This window comes from Spinacia oleracea, chromosome 6 (assembly GCF_020520425.1).
Source record: "Spinacia oleracea cultivar Varoflay chromosome 6, BTI_SOV_V1, whole genome shotgun sequence".
NCBI lineage: Eukaryota > Viridiplantae > Streptophyta > Magnoliopsida > Caryophyllales > Amaranthaceae > Spinacia > Spinacia oleracea.
In genome coordinates this window covers 29,979,421-30,001,860 of record NC_079492.1, presented here as the reverse complement: position 1 = coordinate 30,001,860, position 22,440 = coordinate 29,979,421, and positions in this window count along the sequence as shown.

The following is a 22,440-nucleotide window of genomic DNA, read 5'->3' as shown; positions in this document are numbered from 1 at the left end:
ATGGGTGGACACTTAACACACACGCGTGTGCGCCGGGCCAGGCCGTGGCCCGTGGGCCATGGTACTTGGTAATGCGGTTTGCGGGCGTGGGGTGGGGTGGGTTTTATGGACCAACCTATTTTTTTGGTATCGGGTCGTTTTGGTTAAGCCTTTGTTACAGGAATTTGTATTGATTACGTAACTGTTAGATTAATTAACCTTATTGACGTCCGTTACAACATTAATCATTTCTGACCCTTTTTGGTTGTTGCAATCTTCATTGATTCGGCCGTTTTTGTCTGTTGCTTTGCCTTCATTCTGATTACTTAATCAGAATTTCAGTTCAGTTCTGAACACACAAAATCATTATCTAAACACATTTTTCCAGAAATTCTCTCACACAAAATCTTGCTCTCGGTTTTGGGCATATGTTCTGACTCCATCCGGTTTTGTGAGTGCACACAAAGTCGGAGTTGCGCTAATCCTGGAGGGCGACCACATTATGTTCTACTGCACCGGGAGGTAGCGCAGAATCGTCTTTTAGGACAGTGGAAGTCCACGACGTAACAATTGTTTATCAATCAATTCATTCATCATCCAGATAAGTGTGTTCTATTTTTGGTTTAATCACAAAAGAAGGTCCGAAATTATCAGCTCTTGTATTAGTGAGACAAATTATTTTTCACGACTGGTCACCGACTACGCTATCTTTTGTGCAAGTATATGTGATATATATAAATGCCACTCCGTATTATGCTAATGATGATAGGAAATTAGCAAATGTATTGCTTCTTACTTAAACAACATAACCAAAAGGGCAATCCAATAATAACAAAGATTTACAACTCTTCAACCACCAAGAAACGTAGTAGTCACAATTACTCATCACTAGTTGGAGTATATGTTTTTTATTTATTTTTTTAGAAACTCATCTATCTAAATTGATATTCTTATACTCGGTGTCAAACGCGCAATGATGGATTATTATACTAGGTTAGCTCCCGTGCATTGCACGGTTAAGATAATTTTCTTGTGTAAAATTGTTTTTTAATTATAAAAATTTATACACTCTTTATAGTTTTATAGTGAAATCTGAGTCGAATAGCTATATAGGATTTATAACAATATTTATATTTTATAAATTTATTTTATAAATTAAGTTAGAGGTTGTTAGTTTGTTAGAGTTTGTTAGGCTACAGTTATTGCAGACTGTGATGTCAGCCTACTACCATCATTGTATATAAGCCAACTGATGTTAATCTTTTGGAGTATTGCGAAATAATGATAATGAGATTCTAATCTCCCAATCTGATCTTCTCTCTTTCTATATGGTATCAGAGCAAATATCTCGTGCTTGAGATTAGGTTTTCCTCATTTTTTTTCTTAAAAAAATTGAGAGTGAGTGTAAGTGATTACTGAGAATTTCGTTGCGAAATTTTTAGCTGTTGCGAAATTTCTTGCACGAATTCTGTAATTCCTTGATTGAGAGTATCTTCAAAGCTCGATTGAAATGGCGTTCGAAAATTCTGAAGATGATCAACAGAATTCACACCAGAATGGAGGTATTTTTTATCCTTATTTTGTAGCAAATTCAGATAATCCTACATCTTCTCTAGTAGTTGTTGCATTTAATGGTATGAATTTTACTCGCTGGAGTAGAAATGTTAAACGTGCATTAATTGCTAAGAACAAAGAAGGATTCATTAATGGAGATATCTTAAAACCTGCTGTGAATCACAAAGACTACTCTAAATGGAAACGTGTGGATTTTATGGTGGTTGGCTGGATATTGAGTTCAATGAATAATGATTTGGCTGATGATTTTGGATACATTGATAATGCTGTTGATCTTTGGAAAGAATTGAATGAGAGATTTGGACAATCTAATGGTCCACTGATATATCAGTTAAAGAAGGAGATTGACAATTTAAATCAGGAAAATATGACTATAGTCACATATTATGGAAGATTGAAGAAATTGTAGGATGAAATGCAAAACCTAAGAGCTTTTCCTACATGTGTATGTGGTGCGTTGAGTAGATGCAGTTGCTTGTTTCTAAAGAAAGTAGCAGAGTTCGAAGAAGAGGATAAGATGATGAAATTTCTACTTGGTCTTAATGAAGGTTTTGAAGGAACTGTTACCAATGTTCTATCCATGGATCCCTTGCCTAATATAAACAAGGTGTTTTCTATTACTCAGCAAATAGAAAAGCAAAAGGAAGTCAGTAATGCTATTGCTGAAGGTAGTGCTATGAATAGCAGTGCTATGGCTGCTCAGATTAATAAGAATGGTCAGATTCAGAGAACCACTAATGGTCAAGGGAGAAAGGATTGGAAGGATCTTAAGAAGGAAAAGATGTACAAAGTCTGCACTCACTACAAAAACAAAGGTCATAATGTTGATCAATGCTTTAAGCTGATAGGCTATCCAGATTGGTACAATTCAATCAAAGCATCAAAAGGATTTCAGCCAACTGGAAACAAACTTGTAGCTCATGTTCATTCTGCAGATGTTGCTGATAATCCACTTGATGAAACAGTTGCTGATTCTGGAACTGTGAATAATGAGATGTTGAATGCTATATGTCTAGAAGTCATGAAAGCAATGAAAGGCAAGAATGCTCAGAATGGTGAAACTGGTGGAAATTCATGCTCATATGCCAATTATGCAGGTATTATGTCACATTCTTTTAATTGCAATGTGAATAGGTTGCATGATAAGTGTTTATGGATTGTGGATTCTGGTGCATGTGATCATATGACATATGATGAATCTCTGCTGATAAATAAAAGAAATCTGCAAAACCTGATTAAAGTTGGATTACCTGATGGAACTCAAATGACTGTGGATACTATAGGTGACATAATTTTGAGTGACAAACTGAAATTAATTGATGTTTTGTTGATACATGGTTTCAAACATAATTTGCTGTCTGTTGGAAGATTGATAGAACAGAATAATGTTCATGTTATATTCACTAGTACTGGATATTCTTTCCAGGACCTTGTTAGTTACAAAGTGATTGGTGCTGGACAAAGGTTACAAGGTTTATACTACTTTGTTCAAGATACAGACTGCAACAGTTCCATTGGAAGGGACAATATTGGATTAGTAAGGCAGGACTTGAATTGTAATACTGCAGCAAATTTAGTTTCTGATAATGTTAGCAATGTAAATAAGTTGAGATTGCCAAATAAGACTGCAACTAGTATAGGATTGTCTAAAGTTGATACTCAAGGTCAACTAGATCTTCTCCATGCTAGATTGGGACACCCATCTTTGTCCAAAATGAAGCATATGAGTGCTGAATATTGTAAAGGGCTTACTGAATACAATTGTAATGTTTGTTATCATTCTAAGCAACACAAATTTCCATTTACTGTAAGTGACAGTAAGGCATCTGAATGCTTTGATTTAATTCATGTGGATTTGTGGGGTTCTTATAAGATTAAAAGCTTAGATGGTGCATCATATTTCTTGACTGTATTGGATTATCATAGCAGGGTTACTTGGACATACTTGCTTCACAACAAACAGCAAGTGTATAAAGTCCTTTCTGATTTTTTGTCCATGGTTGAAACTCAGTTTAACAGGAAAGTTAAGAAAATTAGATCTGACAATGGAACAGAAATTGTGAATGATAGTTGCAGGACATTGTTTGCCACAAAAGGGGTGATACTTGAAAAGAGTGTTCCTTATATTCCTCAACAGAATGGCAGGGTTGAGAGGAAACACAGGAGTTTACTTGAGATTGCTCGAGCATTAAGGTTTCATTCTGGTTTGCCCAAGAAGTTTTGGGGTGAGTGTGTTCTGACAGCCACTCATTTAATCAACAAACTTCCTTCAAAATTGCTGAACTGGAAATCTCCTTTTGAAGTGTTGTTTAACACTGCACCTGTTTATGACAGGCTAAGGGTGTTTGGTTCTTTGTGTTTTGCACATAACAACAAAGTTCAAAGGGACAAATTTGATTCCAGAACAAGGAGATGTGTGTTTATAGGTTATCCTGCTGGTTACAAAGCCTTCAAGTGTTATGATCTTGCTCACCTGATAAATTTTGGTACTGAATCTTCTCATTCAAACACAGATATTTTAGATCTTTCTATATCTTCTCACTCAGATTTTTCACTTGCTTCTGATTCTCCTCAAACAATTCATTCTCCATCCAATTCCTTTACTCCACAACCTTTGCATAATTCTGCTTCACCTGATACATCTTCTCCTGACTCATCTCACAGTCTTGATCTTGGACAAGAAACTGTTTTAACTCATGTTCCTACTCTCACAATTGCTCCTCCTGAGCCTGTTATTAGACATTCTACAAGATCAGTTAAACCTTCTACATTGTTAAAGGATTTTGTTGGGAGTTATGTGCCTCATAGAGATGTGCCTTCCCCAACAACCACTGAATCCCTTTCTTTCTGTGTTAATTCACCATCTAATGATATTGAGAATGATGACAGCTGGTTGATTGCCATGGCACTTGACAGCTATGACACTTGGGAATCTTTGGCATTTTCTGTCTTGCCTACACAGAATGATCCTAAACACTATAATCAGGCTAAACATGACAGTAACTGGGTCTTGGCCATGAACAAAGAACTTCATGCTTTGGAGAGAAATGACACATGGGAGCTCATAGTGTTGCCAAAGGGTAAAAAGGTAATTGGGTCTAAATGGGTTTACAGAACCAAGTTGAACCCAGATCATACTATAGAAAGACCTAAAGCAAGGTTGGTAGCCATTGGATATCAGCAAGTTGAGGGTAAAGACTTCACCCAAACTTTTTCTCCTGTTGCTAAGTTAGCCACAGTGAGAGTAGTAATTGCTCTTGCTGCTATGAGAGGATGGGAATTGTTTCAGCTGGATGTAAACAATGCATTTCTGCATGGTTACATTGATGAAGAAGTTTACATGAAACCACCTCCTGGTTATACTAAAGCCAATTCTGATGAACTATGTGAACTGAAAAGATCAATCTATGGCTTAAGACAAGCTTCTAGGCAGTGGAATAAAGAGTTAAGTAAATTTCTGAAAACTCTGGACTTCCAACAATCAAAACAGGATTATTCTCTTTTTACTAGAAGGAAGAATGGAGAATTCCTAATTGTATTGGTTTATGTGGATGATATCTTAGTTACTGGTACTTCTGTACTTCAGATTGAAGAAGTCAAGACTCTCTTGGATCAAGCTTTCACCATAAAAGATCTTGGTCAACTCTCTTATTTTCTTGGCATTGAAGTTCACAGAAATGAGCATGGCATTTTCCTGTCTCAAAGGAAGTACATCAAAGACATACTCACTGATGCAGGCATGGATGATTGTATAGCTGCTCCTGCTCCTTTATCTTGTGGTTTGAAATTGTCACTAGATTCAGGTGATTTACTTGATGAACCTGATGTTTACAGAAGATTAGTTGGCAGGCTATTATATTTGGGAATAACTAGACCAGATTTATCCTACAGTGTGCAGCACCTTAGTCAATTTGTTCATAACCCTCGAGTTCCACATTTGAGAGCTGCTTTGCATGTTCTAAAGTACCTAAAAAGGTACTATTGATGATGGAATTTGGTATTCTGCTGCATCAGAAGCTCAACTATCTGCTTAAAGTGATGCAGATTGGAGCTCTTGTCAGTTTAGCAGCAGATCCCTAAATGCTTATGCTATATTCTTGGGGAACAATCTGGTCTCATGGAAAACTAAGAAACAAAGAAGTGTTAGCAAATCCTCTGCTGAGGCAGAGTACAGAAGCATGTCAGCTACTGCAAGTGAGTTAGTTTGGATTCAAGGTTTATTAGAAGATCTGCAGGTTAACATTCCTTTACCTGTTCAGCTATATTGTGACAATAAATCTGCTGAACATCTTGCTCATAATCCTATGTTTCATGACAAGACAAAGCATCTTAAACGTGACATGCACTATGTTCGTGAACAAGTTGAAGAAGGCTTTATACAGACAGTTCATGTTTCTAGCTCTAATCAGCTTGCAGACTTGCTCACAAAGCCTTTAGCTTCAACTCAACACAAAACTCTATGTTGCAAGCTTGGAATTATATCTAAGTTCCAGCTTGAAGGGGGGGGGGGGGAGTATAGGATTTATAACAATATTTATATTTTATAAATTTATTTTATAAATTCAGTTAGAGGTTGTTAGTTTGTTAGAGTTTGTTAGGCTACAGTTATTGCAGGACTGTGATGTCAGCCTACTACCATCATTGTATATAAGCCAACTGATGTTAATCTTTTGGAGTATTGCGAAATAATGATAATGAGATTCTAATCTCCCAATCTGATCTTCTCTCTTTCTATAAGCTACAATAATAATACGAAGTATAAGATTTCTTCTTTGAGTGAGAATCATTACTTCATATAATTGAATAAAGTACTTCGTATTTGCTTTCACTAATAAAATAGGACATAATTATTTCATTAGGATGGCGTATTCTTAAAAGTAGTCGATCCAATACAGTACTTGGTTCGTTGGTAGCTCCATTGACATCAACGGCATGGTGAAAGAAAGAAAAAGAACATTTACTTACAAAGAATTGCATTGAGAATAAATCAAATGAGTAAGAAAAATAATTGATCTTTTTGAGGGAAGCTTAATGGGTTTAGTGGAAGGAATACACTTAAGAATACACTGTAAATTAGTACAAGAGAGAGGAAGTGGGGAAATTGAAAATTGTGAAGCTTAATTTGACATTTTGTTAAACGTGAACAATAGTCATTAATAGGGAGTAGCTTTTTGGAAAGTGTATAAAGTTATAAACAGAACACATAACAGCTATGGTTAAAATGCAAACAAAAAAAAAGAAAAAAAAAGTGGAGGATGAGTTTAGGAGGGAAAATTTTGCATGAGAAAGTGACATGTGTCCAACTTAAAGTAATAATGATGTCAGCGGTTATTATTTTAGTAATAGTTATAGATAGATTATAGATATGTTTCATGTTTAACCATCCTTATCACATAAAAGTCAATCTTTTGCAAAAACAAACTTTTATCTGACTTGGGATGACTACCGTGGCGCGCAAACTGATTAAAGTTTATAAATGTCGAGAAGAGAATAGTTGAAAGTGAGAGTGATAGATGAATCTTAGCTTACAAATTGTTAGGTTATGATACATATGATATTACATAAATCATGCGGAAACAACCATTAACCCAGGAATACATATTATTTACACATAATCATATAGCATAATTTAGATGCATACTCTTTGTTGCGTGCCCTCCCTAGCTGCGCCCGAACCGAACAAGAACAAGTCTTTAGGACTCCAAGTGTCTTCCCTCCGTAGATAGTCCACAGCACGTCCGGATCCGCCTTAAGATTGACCAACTAGAATCGCCCTTAAGGTACTAGAATTTTCGGCACTTTTGAGCAAGATGTGTGACTGAATTTTTCTCTCAAAAACTCACTTTGAATACTTTAAAACTCGTTACAAATTGTGATCCCAGGCCACATATTTATAGGGGTATGGAAAGAGAATTAGAATCCTATTAGGATACGAATTAATTAAACTTAGAATCCTACAAGATCTCTAATTAATTAATTTATCAAATAGAATTAGGAATTTAATCATTAACCGAACTCTGCATGTTTTAGGAATCGTGCATGAACACAAACTCACACACACACACACGGCAGCCACGATGGGCCGCCCATGCGCGTGCGTGCGAGCAGCAGCCCATGCAGCGAGGCCCACGCAGCCGCGGCCTTGGCGCGCGCTGGGCCTGCCTTGCGGTAGGCCTGGGCGCTGCCTTGGCTGGGCTTGTGGCGCGCGTTTGGCTTGCTGGGCGATGGCCTGGCTTCGAGCTGGGCCCTCGTTCGGCAGGCCTCGTCCGATGCTTATTCGTACGATACGCTTCCGATTAAATTTCCGATTCCGGAATTCATTTCCGATACGAACAATATTTAACATTTCCGATTCCGGAATTCATTTCCGTTTCGAACAAATATTTAATATTTCCGTTTCCGGAATTATTTTCCGATTCCGATAATATTTCCGATTCTGACAATATTTCCGTTTCCGGCAATATTTCCGATTCTGGTAATATTTCCATTTCCGATAATATTTTCCGATACATACCATGTTTCCGTTTCCGGCAACATCTACGACTTGGATAATATTTATATTTCCGATACGATCCATATTTCCGTTTCCGGCAATATCATCGTTTCCGGAGTATTCATTTCTTGCCTGTGACGATCTCAGCTCCCACTGAAACCAAGATCCGTCGATTCCGAATATCCATAGATGGAGTATCTAATGCCATTAAATACTTGATCCGTTTACGTACTATTTGTGTGACCCTACGGGTTCAGTCAAGAGTAAGCTGTGGATTAATATTATTAATTCCACTTGAACTGAAGCGGCCTCTAGCTAGGCATTCAGCTCACTTGATCTCACTGAATTATTAACTTGTTAATTAATACTGAACCGCATTTATTAGACTTATCATAGAATGCATACTTGGACCAAGGGCATTATTTCCTTCAGTCTCCCACTTGTCCTTAGGGACAAGTGTGCATTTCCTAATTCCTTTGTCGCTCGATGCTTGCTCTTGAACATAAGGTAAGAGTTGTCATCCTTATTATGTCCAGAGGTGTTCCTCGGTTTCAGAGTTCAACTGATCAAATAAACAGATAATCATAGCCTATGATTCATCCGAGCACGGCCATGCATTTCACAGTTTCTAGCTCTCCGAGTGGCCTTGTACAACTTTTAAGCATCTCATCCCGATTTATGGGAGGACAATCCCAATCTTGCGATCTTGAGATTAGACTTCGTTTGATAGGTGATTACCTGAGCGTTGCCTTTATAGCCTCCTTTTACGGTGCGACGGTTGGTCAACGTCAAAGCAACCAGTTCTCAAACAAGTAATCTCAAATCACTCAGGTATTGAGGATTTAGTGTCTAATAATTTAATGAAATTTACTTATGACGGACTTTCATCTCTTACAGTAAAGTTTCATAGGTCTTGTCCGATACTAGTCTTCCCAAATATGCAAATGATTATGACATTGCCATGTCCACATAGTTCAAGAAACAGAACTACTAGTCATCTTGCATTCTAATCGTCTAACGTTTTCTATGCGTCCAATTTTATAGAAAACTCCGATTAGGGACCATTTTCAACCTTTGACATTCAAGTTCACTTGATAGACATTTCTTAGTCACAGGACTGGTCCTGACAGTCTATCTTGAATATATCGTCAAATTGAAGGGACTCTAAAACTTCAAAACATTTAAACAGAGACATCAAAGCCATTCTCCAATATGCTTGATTCCCATAGCTGCAGTGTGCGAGTTGTGCTTCGCCTGCGGCAGAGGTTTAGTTAATGGATCTGATATGTTGTCATCAGTTCCAATTTTGCTTATCTCGACTTCTTTTCTTTCAACGAACTCTCGTAGAAGGTGAAATCTACGAAGTACATGCTTGACTCTCTGGTGGTGTCTAGGCTCTTTTGCCTGTGCAATAGCTCCGTTATTGTCACAATACAGGGCTATTGGTCCTTTAATGGAGGGGACTACACCAAGTTCACCTATGAACTTCCTGAAGGAAATAATGCCCTTGGTCCAAGTATGCATTCTATGTTAAGTCTAATAAATGCGGTTCAGTATTAATTAACAAGTTAATAATTCAGTGAGATCAAGTGAGCTGAATGCCTAGCTAGAGGCCGCTTCAGTTCAAGTGGAATTAATGATATTAATCCACAGCTTACTCTTGACTGAACCCGTAGGGTCACACAAATAGTACGTAAACGGATCAAGTATTTAATGGCATTAAATACTCCATCTATGAATATTCGGAACCGACGGATCTTGGTTTCAGTGGGAGCTAAGATCGTCACAGGCAAGAAATGAATACTCCGGAAACGATGATATTGCCGGAAACGGAAATATGGATCGTATCGGAAATATGAATATTATCCAAGTCGTAGATGTTGCCGGAAACGGAAACATGGTACGTATCGGAAAATATTATTGGAAATGGAAATATTACCAGAATCGGAAATATTGCCGGAAACGGAAATATTGTCAGAATCGGAAATATTGCCGGAATCGGAAAATAATTCCGAAAACGGAAATATTAAATATTTGTTCGAAACGGAAATTAATTCCGGAATCGGAAATATTAAATATTGTTCGTATCGGAAATAGATTCCGGAAATGGAAATTTAATCGGAAGCGTATCGTACGAATTAGCATCGGACGAGGCCTGCCGGACGAAGGCCCAGCACGAAGCCAGGCCATCGCCCAGCAAGCACGCACGCCACAGCCCAGCGCGCACAAGGCCGCGCATGCGTGGGCCGCGCTGCGTGGGCTGCTGCTCGCATGCGTGGGCAGCCCTTGTGGCTGCCGTGTGTGTGTGAGTTTGAGCTCATGCGAGATTCCTGAATCTGCAAGAGTCAGTGTATGATTAAATGTCTATTCCTATTGGATAAATTGATTAAGTAGAATTCATGTAGAATTCTAATTCCAATTAATTCGCATCCTACTAGGATTACGATTCCTTTTCCATAACTCTATAAATAAAGGCCTAGGGGTCATAATTTATATATAAGTTTCAAATTATTCAAAAGTGAGTTTTTTGAGAGAAAATTCAAACACCCATCTTGCCCCAAAAGTGCCGAATTTTCTGAGCACCTTAAGGGCGATTCTAGTTGGTCAATCTTAAGGCGGATCCGGACGTGCTGTGGACTTTCTACGGAGGGACGACACTTGGAGTCCTAAAAGACTTGTTCTTGTTCGGTTCGGGCGCAGCTAGGGAAGGCACGCAACAAAGAGTATGCATCTAAACTATGCTAAATGATTATGTGTAAATAATATGTTTCCTGGGTTAATGGTTGTTTCCGCATGATCTATGTAATGTCATATGTATCATAACCTAACACTTCCTTAGCCATATAGCTTCCTTTGCTGCTTCATGTGCAGCAATGTACTCCGCTTCAGTTGTAGAATCCGCAATGGTGCTTTGCTTAGCACTTTTCCAGCTTACTGCTCCTCCGTTAAGGCAGATGACAAACCCAGAATGTGATCTGAAATCATCTTTGTCGGTTTGGAAACTTGCGTCCGTATAGCCTTTACCAATTAATTCATCATCTCCACTATAGACCAGGAAGTCATCTTTGTGCCTTTTCAGGTACTTCAGAATGTTCTTGGCAGCAGTCCAATGCGCCTCTCCTGGGTCTGACTGGTATCTGCTCGTAGCACTAAGTGCGTACGCAACATCCGGGCGTGTACATATCATAGCATACATTATTGAACCAATCAATGATGCATATGGAATCCCATTCATTCGCCTACGCTCATCAAGTATTTTTGGGCACTGAGTCTTGCTTAGAGTCATTCCATGAGACATGGGTAGGTAGCCTCGCTTGGAGTCCGCCATCTTGAACCTATCAAGCACCTTATTGATATAAGTGCTTTGACTAAGTCCAATCATCCTTTTAGATCTATCTCTGTAAATCTTGATGCCCAATATGTACTGTGCTTCTCCTAGATCCTTCATCGAAAAACATTTCCCAAGCCAAATCTTGACAGAATTCAACATAGGAACGTCATTTCCGATAAGTAATATGTCGTCGACATATAATACTAGGAAAGCAATTTTGCTCCCACTGACCTTCTTGTATACACAAGATTCGTCTGCGTTCTTGATGAAACCAAAGTCACTGACTGCTTCATCAAAACGTATATTCCAGCTCCTGGATGCCTGCTTCAATCCGTAGATTGACTTCTTTAGCTTGCATACCTTTTTAGCATTCTTTGGATCCTCAAAACCTTCAGGCTGTGTCATAAACACAGTTTCTGTTAAAACGCCGTTTAAGAAAGCAGTTTTGACATCCAACTGCCATATTTCGTAATCGTAATATGCAGCGATTGCTAACATTATCCGAATAGACTTTAGCATTGCAACTGGTGAAAAAGTTTCATCGTAATCCACACCGTGGACTTGCCTGTAACCTTTTGCAACCAATCTAGCTTTGAAAACTTCAAGTTTCCCATCCTTGTCCTTTTTCAGTTTGAAAACCCATTTGCTTCCAATGGCTTGGTAGCCATCTGGCAAATCGACCAAATCCCATACTTGGTTTTCAGACATGGAGTCCAATTCAGATTGCATGGCTTCTTGCCATTGCTTGGAGCTAGGGCTCGTCATAGCTTGTTTGTAAGTCGCAGGTTCATCACTTTCAAGTAATAGAACGTCATAGCTCTCATTCGTCAAAATACCTAAGTACCTTTCCGGTTGAGATCTATATCTTTGCGATCTACGCGGGGTAACATTTCTAGATTGACCATGATTCTCACCAGATTCTTCTAAAGATCTTTGAGTTTCATCCTGAATGTCATCTTGAGCATTCTCTAGAGTTTGTTGTTCGACTCGAATTTCTTCGAGGTCTACTTTTCTCCCACTTGTCATTTTGGAAATGTGATCTTTCTCCAAAAAGACACCATCTCGAGCAACAAACACCTTGTTCTCAGATGTATTGTAGAAGTAATACCCCTTTGTTTCCTTTGGATAGCCCACAAGGATACATTTGTCAGATTTTGGATGAAGTTTGTCTGAAATTAATCGTTTGATGTATACTTCACATCCCCAAATCTTAAGAAAAGACACATTTGGAGGCTTTCCAAACCATAATTCGTATGGAGTCTTTTCGACAGCTTTAGACGGAGCTCTATTTATAGTGAGTGCAGCTGTATTTAGTGCATGTCCCCAAAATTCTAATGGAAGTTCGGCCTGACCCATCATTGACCTGACCATGTCTAGCAAGGTTTTGTTCCTCCGTTCCGACACACCATTCCATTGTGGTGTTCCAGGAGGAGTCAATTCTGATAGAATTCCACATTCTTTCAGATGGTCATCAAATTCATAGCTCAGATATTCACCGCCTCTATCAGACCGCAGTGCCTTAATCTTCTTGCCTAATTGATTCTCTACTTCACTCTGAAATTCCTTGAATTTGTCAAAGGATTCAGACTTATGCTTCATTAGGTAGACATAACCATACCTACTGAAGTCATCAGTGAAAGTGATAAAGTAGCTGAAACCACCTCTAGCATTTGTACTCATTGGTCCACATACATCTGTATGGATTAAACCCAATAGTTCATTTGCTCTTTCTCCAACTTTAGAGAAAGGTTGCTTTGTCATTTTGCCAAGTAAACATGATTCGCATTTACCATAATCCTCTAAGTTAAATGGTTCTAGAATTCCTTCCTTTTGAAGTCTTTCTAAGCGTTTCAAGTTTATATGGCCTAATCGACAATGCCACAGATAGGTGAGATCTGAATCATCCTTTTTGGCCTTTTTGGTATTTATGTTATATACTTGTTTGTCGTGATCTAATAAATAAAGTCCATTGACTAATCTAGCAGATCCATAAAACATCTCTTTAAAATAAAACGAACAACTATTGTCTTTTATTAAAAAGGAAAATCCCTTAGCATCTAAGCAAGAAACTGAAATGATGTTTTTAGTAAGACTTGGAACATGGAAACATTCTTCCAGTTCCAAAACTAGCCCGGAGGGCAACGACAAATAGTAAGTTCCTACAGCTAATGCAGCAATCCGTGCTCCATTTCCCACTCCTAGGTCGACTTCACCCTTGCTTAACTTTCTACTTCTTCTTAGTCCCTGTGGATTGGAACATAAGTGTGAGCCACAACCTGTATCTAATACCCAAGAAGTTGAATTAGCAAGTATACAGTCTATAACGAAAATACCTGAAGATGGAACGACTGTTCCGTTCTTCTGATCTTCCTTTAGCTTCAAGCAATCTCTCTTCCAATGCCCCTTCTTCTTGCAGTAGAAGCATTCGGATTCAGAAGTGGGTTGAATGACCTTCCTCTTTACAGATTTGGCGCCAGTTTGCTTAGTTGGGCTGGCCTTGTTGCCACCTTTCTTAGCATTCCTCTTCTTTCCAGATTTCTTGAACTTGCCCCCACGCACCATAAGCACATCCTGCTTATCACTTTTGAGCGTCTTTTCAGCGGTCTTCAGCATACCGTAAAGCTCAGTGAGCGTTTTGTCCAAACTATTCATACTGTAGTTCAGTTTGAACTGATCATACCCGCTATGAAGAGAATGGAGGATGGTGTCTATAGCCATTTCCTGAGAAAACTGCTGATCCAGCCGACTCATATTCTCAATGAGTCCAATCATTTTGAGAACATGTGGACTTACGGGCTCGCCTTTCTTAAGCTTGGTCTCAAGAATTTGCCTATGAGTCTCGAATCTTTCGACTCGAGCCAGATCTTGGAACATGTTCTTCAACTCACTGATGATTGTGAAAGCATCTGAGTTGATTAACGTTTTCTGCAGATCCGTACTCATGGTGGCGAGCATTAGACATTTCACATCCTTGTTGGCATCAATCCAACGATTGAGGGCTGCCTGAGTGACCCCGTCGCCTGCAGCTTCGGGCATCGCCTCATCTAGGACATACTCCTTTTCTTCCTGTATAAGAACTATTTGCAAGTTCTTTTGCCAGTCAAGGAAGTTTTTCCCGTTCAACTTCTCCTTTTCGAGAATTGATCGAATGTTGAATGAATTGTTGTTTGCAATATTAAAAACTACAATTGAAAAGAATAAACAAATAAATAACCATTCACAGTTTCTCTTAATAAACTTAAATTCTAGCATACATGCATAATTCAATGTTTATTAAGCATTTTATTCAAGTTATTTGTTCCGGCAGGTGTGAATAAAATGATTCCAAGATCCTAAAATCATTGAAGAACTAAGCACAGTTTGTCGACTTAATCCTAGAACATCTTAGGTAAGCAAAAGCCTTTTGCTAATAGTCTAGAAACTATTCTTGGTTGATAGGTACGTCTAAGAACTTATTAGGTAAACCTATCGATTTTGCCACGACATAAAAGGACTCCTTACTTATATCGTTGAGTTTCACCAAAACTAACATGTACTCACAATTGTTTGTGTACCTTGCCCCTTTAGGACCAATAAGTAACACCTCGCTGAGCGAAAACTATTACTAGATTGATGTAAAGGATATCCAAGCAAGTGTATATTTTGGCATGGCACCTTTTAACTCAATTTTTAAGTTTGGAACTTAAGGCTCTTACTATGTTGGTTAGATTTTAAGTGAACTAAAATCCTTAATCATGCAACATAATCAAGCTTTTGATCTCATGCATTTTAAGACATATTTAAAAGCAATAAATAACTTAAAACATGCATAAGATTAAATGTGATCTAGTATGGCCCGACTTCATCTTGAAGCTTTGACTTCAAAGTCCGTCTTGAAAATCTCCGTGGGAGGCACCATTTTCTTCAAATAGGATAAGCTATAACTAATTACAACTATTTGATGGTACGCAGACCATATTTGAATTGAAAAATAACTTTGGTACTTTAGACCAATTACATTCAAATTAATGGTACGCAGACCATATTTTCTATCCTATTTGGGCCATACTAGTCACTTCATAACCTGCAAAACAGTACATATACAATATATACCATTAACCCATTCATTATCATGAATGGCCCACATAGCTGGTTAGTAAAACACATTATGCATCACGTAAACATTTGCAGCAATTAATCAAGGGCACCAACAATCTACCAATTATTCAGTCCTTATTAATTCTAATCAAGTTGTTTTAACCTTAAGGATTTGTAGACCTAATCAAGAGTTTATGACTAAAAAGCGCTCCCACTTAAACCAATAAATTCATATGCTTTACTAATTTTAAACATAAAAATGTATTTCTAGTCTAACCGGAAACATACAAATTTAATTAAAATTTAAAGCTCATATAAATTTATAATTGAATCCAAAAAGTTTAATTTAATTTCAGTTGTTATTTAAATTAATTCATGATTTTAATTTTAGTAAAATAATTAGAATAAATAAAATTTATTATAATTACAATATTCAAAATTAAAATCCAAGAAAATAATTTAAATTATTAATTTTAAAATTAATTAAAATTACGTGAACTGAAATTTTTCAAATTAAACATTCAAAACGATCTAATCGTAACGCAAACACCCTACGCATTGCACGCCCATGGGCCGCACGCACACAGCCATTGCTGGCCATGTGCGCGCAGCCCATGCGCTCGTCGCATAGCTGCTGCATCTCCCATCGCAAGCCATCGCACGCTGTGGTGCTCGCTGCGCGCGCGCCAGCGCTCGTCGCACGCAAGCCATCGCTCGCAGTGCGCGCTCGCCAGCGCTCGCTGTGCGCGCTCCATAGCTCGCTGTGCGCGCGAGCCATTGCTCGCTGTGCGCGCGAGCCATCGCTCGCTGTGCGCGCGACATCGCTCGCTCTGCGCGCGAGCAACGCTGGGCGCAGCGCTCGTGGTACGCGAGCTTGCGCTCGTTGCGCGCGAGGCTGCGCGCTCTTGCGCGAGGCAGTGCGCGTTGTGGCGCAGCTCGCTTGCTGCCCACACGCGACTGCCTTGGCTTGCCTTTCGCCCATGCCCATTTGTTCATAGCTCGTGGCCCACGACACAAGGCAGGGCTGCTGCCTTGTGCTCGTGCACCATGCCTTGCTCATTGCATTGGTGCCGCACGCGCGACGAGCTCCCTTGCTCGTCGTCGCATGCCCGCACTATACAACACCCCTTAAGGGTAACACGAAGCGTCCATTGCTTTGTGCGTGCAAGTTATATGAACGAATCGCATAAAAAATTTAAAATTTATATTTAAAATTAATGACAAATTAATAAATAATATTAATTTCATAATTTTAGGGCGAAAAATCGAAAATTTATTATTCAATTGATTTCCGATTATCATGGATTCAAGTCTAGGTCATAAAAATTTAAAATTTATCATAAATTTACAATTTTTATGGTGGTTTTTAATCATAGGTTTCTAATTAAATTATAATTAATTATGAAAATCAAATTAATTCTAAATTATTCTAATTTTCAACAAATTAATCATAATTACAAATTAGATTGCATAATTAACAAGGCTAGGCATTCAAACTTGTTATGCATATACAGTAGGTCAATCAAAAATTCAAGATTTATCAACAAGAATCGCAAATATTTAATTTAACATCTTAAATTTACGAAATTTTGCATTCGAAAAACTAAAACCTTCGAAAAGTCATAGTTAGGCTTCGAATTTGAGAATTCTGGGTTCGGCAGAAAAATAATATTTTTGTCAAAATTTTAGAATGCCTTTTACATGCGAAATTGACACAAAAATCACTCGATTTGGATGAGTAACGAAGAAACTGCCGAAAAACTGCGTACGTATAATTAAATAAACGCAATTTGCAATTAATTAACAATTACGAAAATTAATCACCCTTTTTAATTCTTGCAAATTTGTAATATTTAACCATGTTCATGCAATTTAGATTATGAAAATAATAAGGGGCTCGTGATACCACTGTTAGGTTATGATACATATGATATTACATAAATCATGCGGAAACAACCATTAACCCAGGAATACATATTATTTACACATAATCATATAGCATAATTTAGATGCATACTCTTTGTTGCGTGCCCTCCCTAGCTGCGCCCGAACCGAACAAGAACAAGTCTTTAGGACTCCAAGTGTCGTCCCTCCGTAGATAGTCCACAGCACGTCCGGATCCGCCTTAAGATTGACCAACTAGAATCGCCCTTAAGGTACTAGAATTTTCGGCACTTTTGAGCAAGATGTGTGACTGAATTTTTCTCTCAAAAACTCACTTTGAATACTTTAAAACTCGTTATAAATTGTGAACCTAGGCCACATATTTATAGGGGTATGGAAAGAGAATTGGAATCCTATTAGGATACGAATTAATTAAACTTAGAATCCTACAAGAACTCTAATTAATTAATTTATCAAATAGAATTAGGAATTTAATCATTAACCGAACTCTGCATGTTTTAGGAATCGTGCATGAACACAAACTCACACACACACACACACACACGGCAGCCACGATGGGCCGCCCATGCGCGTGCGTGCGAGCAGCAGCCCATGCAGCGAGGCCCACGCAGCCGCGGCCTTGGCGCGCGCTGGGCCTGCCTTGCGGTAGGCCTGGGCGCTGCCTTGGCTGGGCTTGTGGCGCGCGTTTGGCTTGCTGGGCGATGGCCTGGCTTCGAGCTGGGCCCTCGTCCGGCAGGCCTCGTCCGATGCTTATTCGTACGATACGCTTCCGATTAAATTTCCGATTCCGGAATTCATTTCCGATACGAACAATATTTAACATTTCCGATTCCGGAATTCATTTCCGTTTCGAACAAATATTTAATATTTCCGTTTCCGGAATTATTTTCCGATTCCGATAATATTTCCGATTCTGACAATATTTCCGTTTCCGGCAATATTTCCGATTCTGGTAATATTTCCATTTCCGATAATATTTTCCGATACGTACCATGTTTCCGTTTCCGGCAACATCTACGACTTGGATAATATTTATATTTCCGATACGATCCATATTTCCGTTTCCGGCAATATCATCGTTTCCGGAGTATTCATTTCTTGCCTGTGACGATCTCAGCTCCCACTGAAACCAAGATCCGTCGATTCCGAATATTCATAGATGGAGTATTTAATGCCATTAAATACTTGATCCGTTTACGTACTATTTGTGTGACCCTACGGGTTCAGTCAAGAGTAAGCTGTGGATTAATATTATTAATTCCACTTGAACTGAAGCGGCCTCTAGCTAGGCATTCAGCTCACTTGATCTCACTGAATTATTAACTTGTTAATTAATACTGAACCGCATTTATTAGACTTATCATAGAATGCATACTTGGACCAAGGGCATTATTTCCTTCACAAATTACTAAGCAACAAATCAAGTACTTCCTCTATTTCGCAATAGATGTATAATTTCTTTTTTCATGTATCCCAACATGCTTCTTTGAACATCAATATCTCTAATTGCGTGTAAGTAAAAATTATAAAAAAATTGATATTTGGAATTCTCAAATTGATACGAATTTAACAAGATCTCACTTGATTATGTTTGTTTTTACATAATGTGAAAGAATAATTGTCAAAGTTAGTTAATGAATAGTGTCCAAAAGAGAAACGATGTATTTATTGCGGAACGGAGGAAGTACTAGTTTCGGCAATTATTTTGTATGAGCCACAATTTCATTTTTTATAACTTTTACCCTCGTTCTTCAATTATTTATTATTTTTTAGTTTTCTACGAGCCCACTTAAATCATAGAAGTATAACTCTATTTTTGAGTAATTTTTATACCCACTTAGTTACGAGAGAAGAAATAACACAACAATTAACAAGTGGATTCTGAAGTAGGAACAACATCAACTAGGACACCAATTGATAACAGTGATTGGCTCAAGCAACAAGTTCCTTCTTTGCATGACCTTGTGACAATGGTATGTAGTACACCGTAATTGGTTTTGCGAAAACCGACATGCGCCATGAACAAGAAATTACTAAGGGGGCGTTTGGTTGGGGGTTTTCAGGAAAGGGAAAGGGAATGATGGGGTTTCATTCCATTTGTTGTTGTTTGTTTGGTGGTTTTTGTCATTCCCTTTACCCTATTTTCTTTTTCACTTACCCCCAAATCCCTCTACAATGATACCCTACCACCCCCCAAGGTTTGCCATTCCCTTTCCCTTGACCATAATTAATAATTAATAATTAATAATTAATAATTAATAATTAATAATTAATAATTAATAATTAATAATTAATAATTAATAATTAATAATTAATAATTAATAATTAATAATTAATAATTAATAATTAATAATTAATAATTAATAATTAATAATTAATAATTAATAATTAATAATTAATAATTAATAATTAATAATTAATAATTAATAATTAATAATTAATAATTAATAATTAATAATTAATAATTAATAATTAATAATTAATAATTAATAATTAATAATTAATAATTAATAATTAATAATTAATAATTAATAATTAATAATTAATAATTAATAATTAATAATTAATATTGAGTAATTAATAATTAATACTTTATACTGAGTAATTAGTAATTAATAATTAATACTTTAATAATTAGTAATTAATAATAAATAATAAATATAAATAATGAATAATAAATAATAAATAATGAATATTAAATAATAAATAATAATTAATAATCAATAATGAATAATTAGTAACAAAAATAATAATAAATATTAATTAATAATTAATAATTAATAATTAATAATTAATAATTAATAATTAATAATTAATAATTAATAATTAATAATTAATAATTAATAATTAATAATTAATAATTATTTATTATTTATTATTTATTATTTATTATTTATTATTTATTATTTATTATTTATTATTTATTATTTATTATTTTATCTTACTTAGGAGAGAGAGAGGGGAGAAGAATGGACAAATACATATCAAACAACATTCTTAAATAAAGGATTTTCATTCCATTCTCCTTGATTCCCATTCTCATTCTCTTTCCCTTTCCCCTTCTCCAACCAAACGGCCCCTAAAGGAAAACATGAATGTACATCTATAACCTTTTAAAAAGTGGGAATGAAAATTACTGTAGCTTATCTACAGTAAATTAAAACGCATCGTTTCCTTTTCCCATGTTATTTGCAGTTCTCTGGTATCCTGAGTCTTCTCTTCCCTTGAATATCTCCTTGTTTTTCTGCCATGGCTGGGGAGTGGTGACAGGCACAGGCGCACAGCAACAGCCAGCAAGCACTCATCTTGAATTTCTCTCCCTGGTTGCACTCAATTGTTAATTTCTAGGTTTTCGTTTTTTATTCGGTACATTTTCCATTGTTCTTCCTTTTCTGGTTAAATTGCAGTTGTATGTTGTGACTATTTTTTATTCTGATCAAGTGATTGTATGATTGTTTTGTTTGATTTGAGTAATTTTTGAATTTTTATTTTTGCAAAGGGTGCGATGAGAAGAAAAAAAAAAAAAAAAATTACGATTAAGATCAGATTTTTATGTCTTCGGGGATGATGAACTTTGTTGGAGACAATTGCACTCAGCACATAAGCTGCTAATTGATTCCTCCTCCTTACTAATTTCAATTCCAGTTGATCCAACAAGAAACCTTTGCCTTAAAATCTGCAAAGTAATTTCGAAAATTGATTATGGGATGGAATAAACGAAACCACTCTCGACAAGGCCGCTACATTATCGGACTTATGATAGCATAAAACCATAAATGATGTACTCTGTATATTGCAATTGAACACTTCAGTGTATGCAGTATCAATTAAAAATAGAGCATGAATTTAACATTAGTCATATAATGATAAGTTCTTCTTGTAAATGTACTATAAATTGTAGGGATTTACCTTCATAAAAGAGCCTGTACAGAAATTCTTGATGGCCAAGGTCAAGGCCAGGCCAAGGAGGGGGTTTCATAATAGTTTTTAACAATAATCGACACACCCGAGGATCGTTTATTACCTTACAAAGGAATTAGAAAAAACAACAGATACAACTGTACCTTAGAAGTGAAAATTTCTCAATATAAAGTAAGGCTTGAACTGCAAAATGGATCGTTGAAAGCCAATTCCCCTGCAAGTTGAATCATAGGCAATGTTTTGCAGAATTCTTTAAAACAACACACATCCCAGTATCCCACTAAATCATCAGAAGCCTCACTTAATCAACCGGTGCAAGGCTACGGAGTTCAGTTCTTGAATTGCCCTCTTGGGAATTTGATTGAGATAGCTTCCCAGTTTTTATGTTGTTTGGTTTTATTGTTTTGATGATCTTGCTGCAAAGTCCTTGTGAATGTTAAGTTTGTAAATTGAAAGTTATATATTTGCTTTTTGGTTGTTTTGTTAACATGGTTGGCTTGAAAATTACTCCGTGATTTGTTATTTGAGCTGGAAGGGAAAGTGAAGTTTTTGTCAGTATTTTTTTGTTGTTGTTATTTTTAATCTGTCTTGTGCTAATTTTCAGATTTTATAATTTTTTATAGGTTTTAAGTTAACTAGATTATGACAGTAACTATATCAACCTTTTTGTTCTTGAGATATTTTGATTGTGTAATTTGGTGCTTAGTTAGAAGTATGCTATTTCTTTCAAAATTTCAACCACTAAGCTTCCAAGTGTCTCTTTGTATGATTTAGAATTTTTAGAATCTTATGGTGCTCTTGAAGTTTGCTTTACATTCTATACTTTCCTTCATACTAGATAAGAGAAATAAGTACATAATTCATAAACTACATATCAGTTGTTTGAATTGCTCAAAGTGAATCGTTTTGGGGGACTTTCTTTTAGGTTGATATGTAATTAGTGTATAGAACCATCTATCAGAAAGACTTCTGATTAGTAAATATCAAGAAGGAAGTCAAACTTGTGTCAGTTTATATATGTTATTATTGTGTCTAATTTAATAAAGAGATGATGGAGTATTGAATTACGAGTTAATTTGCTTAATAATTCAATATCATCTTTTTATTAAATTAGATACAATAAGAACCTATCCCAGAGAAAATTTTAATTACTACTTTA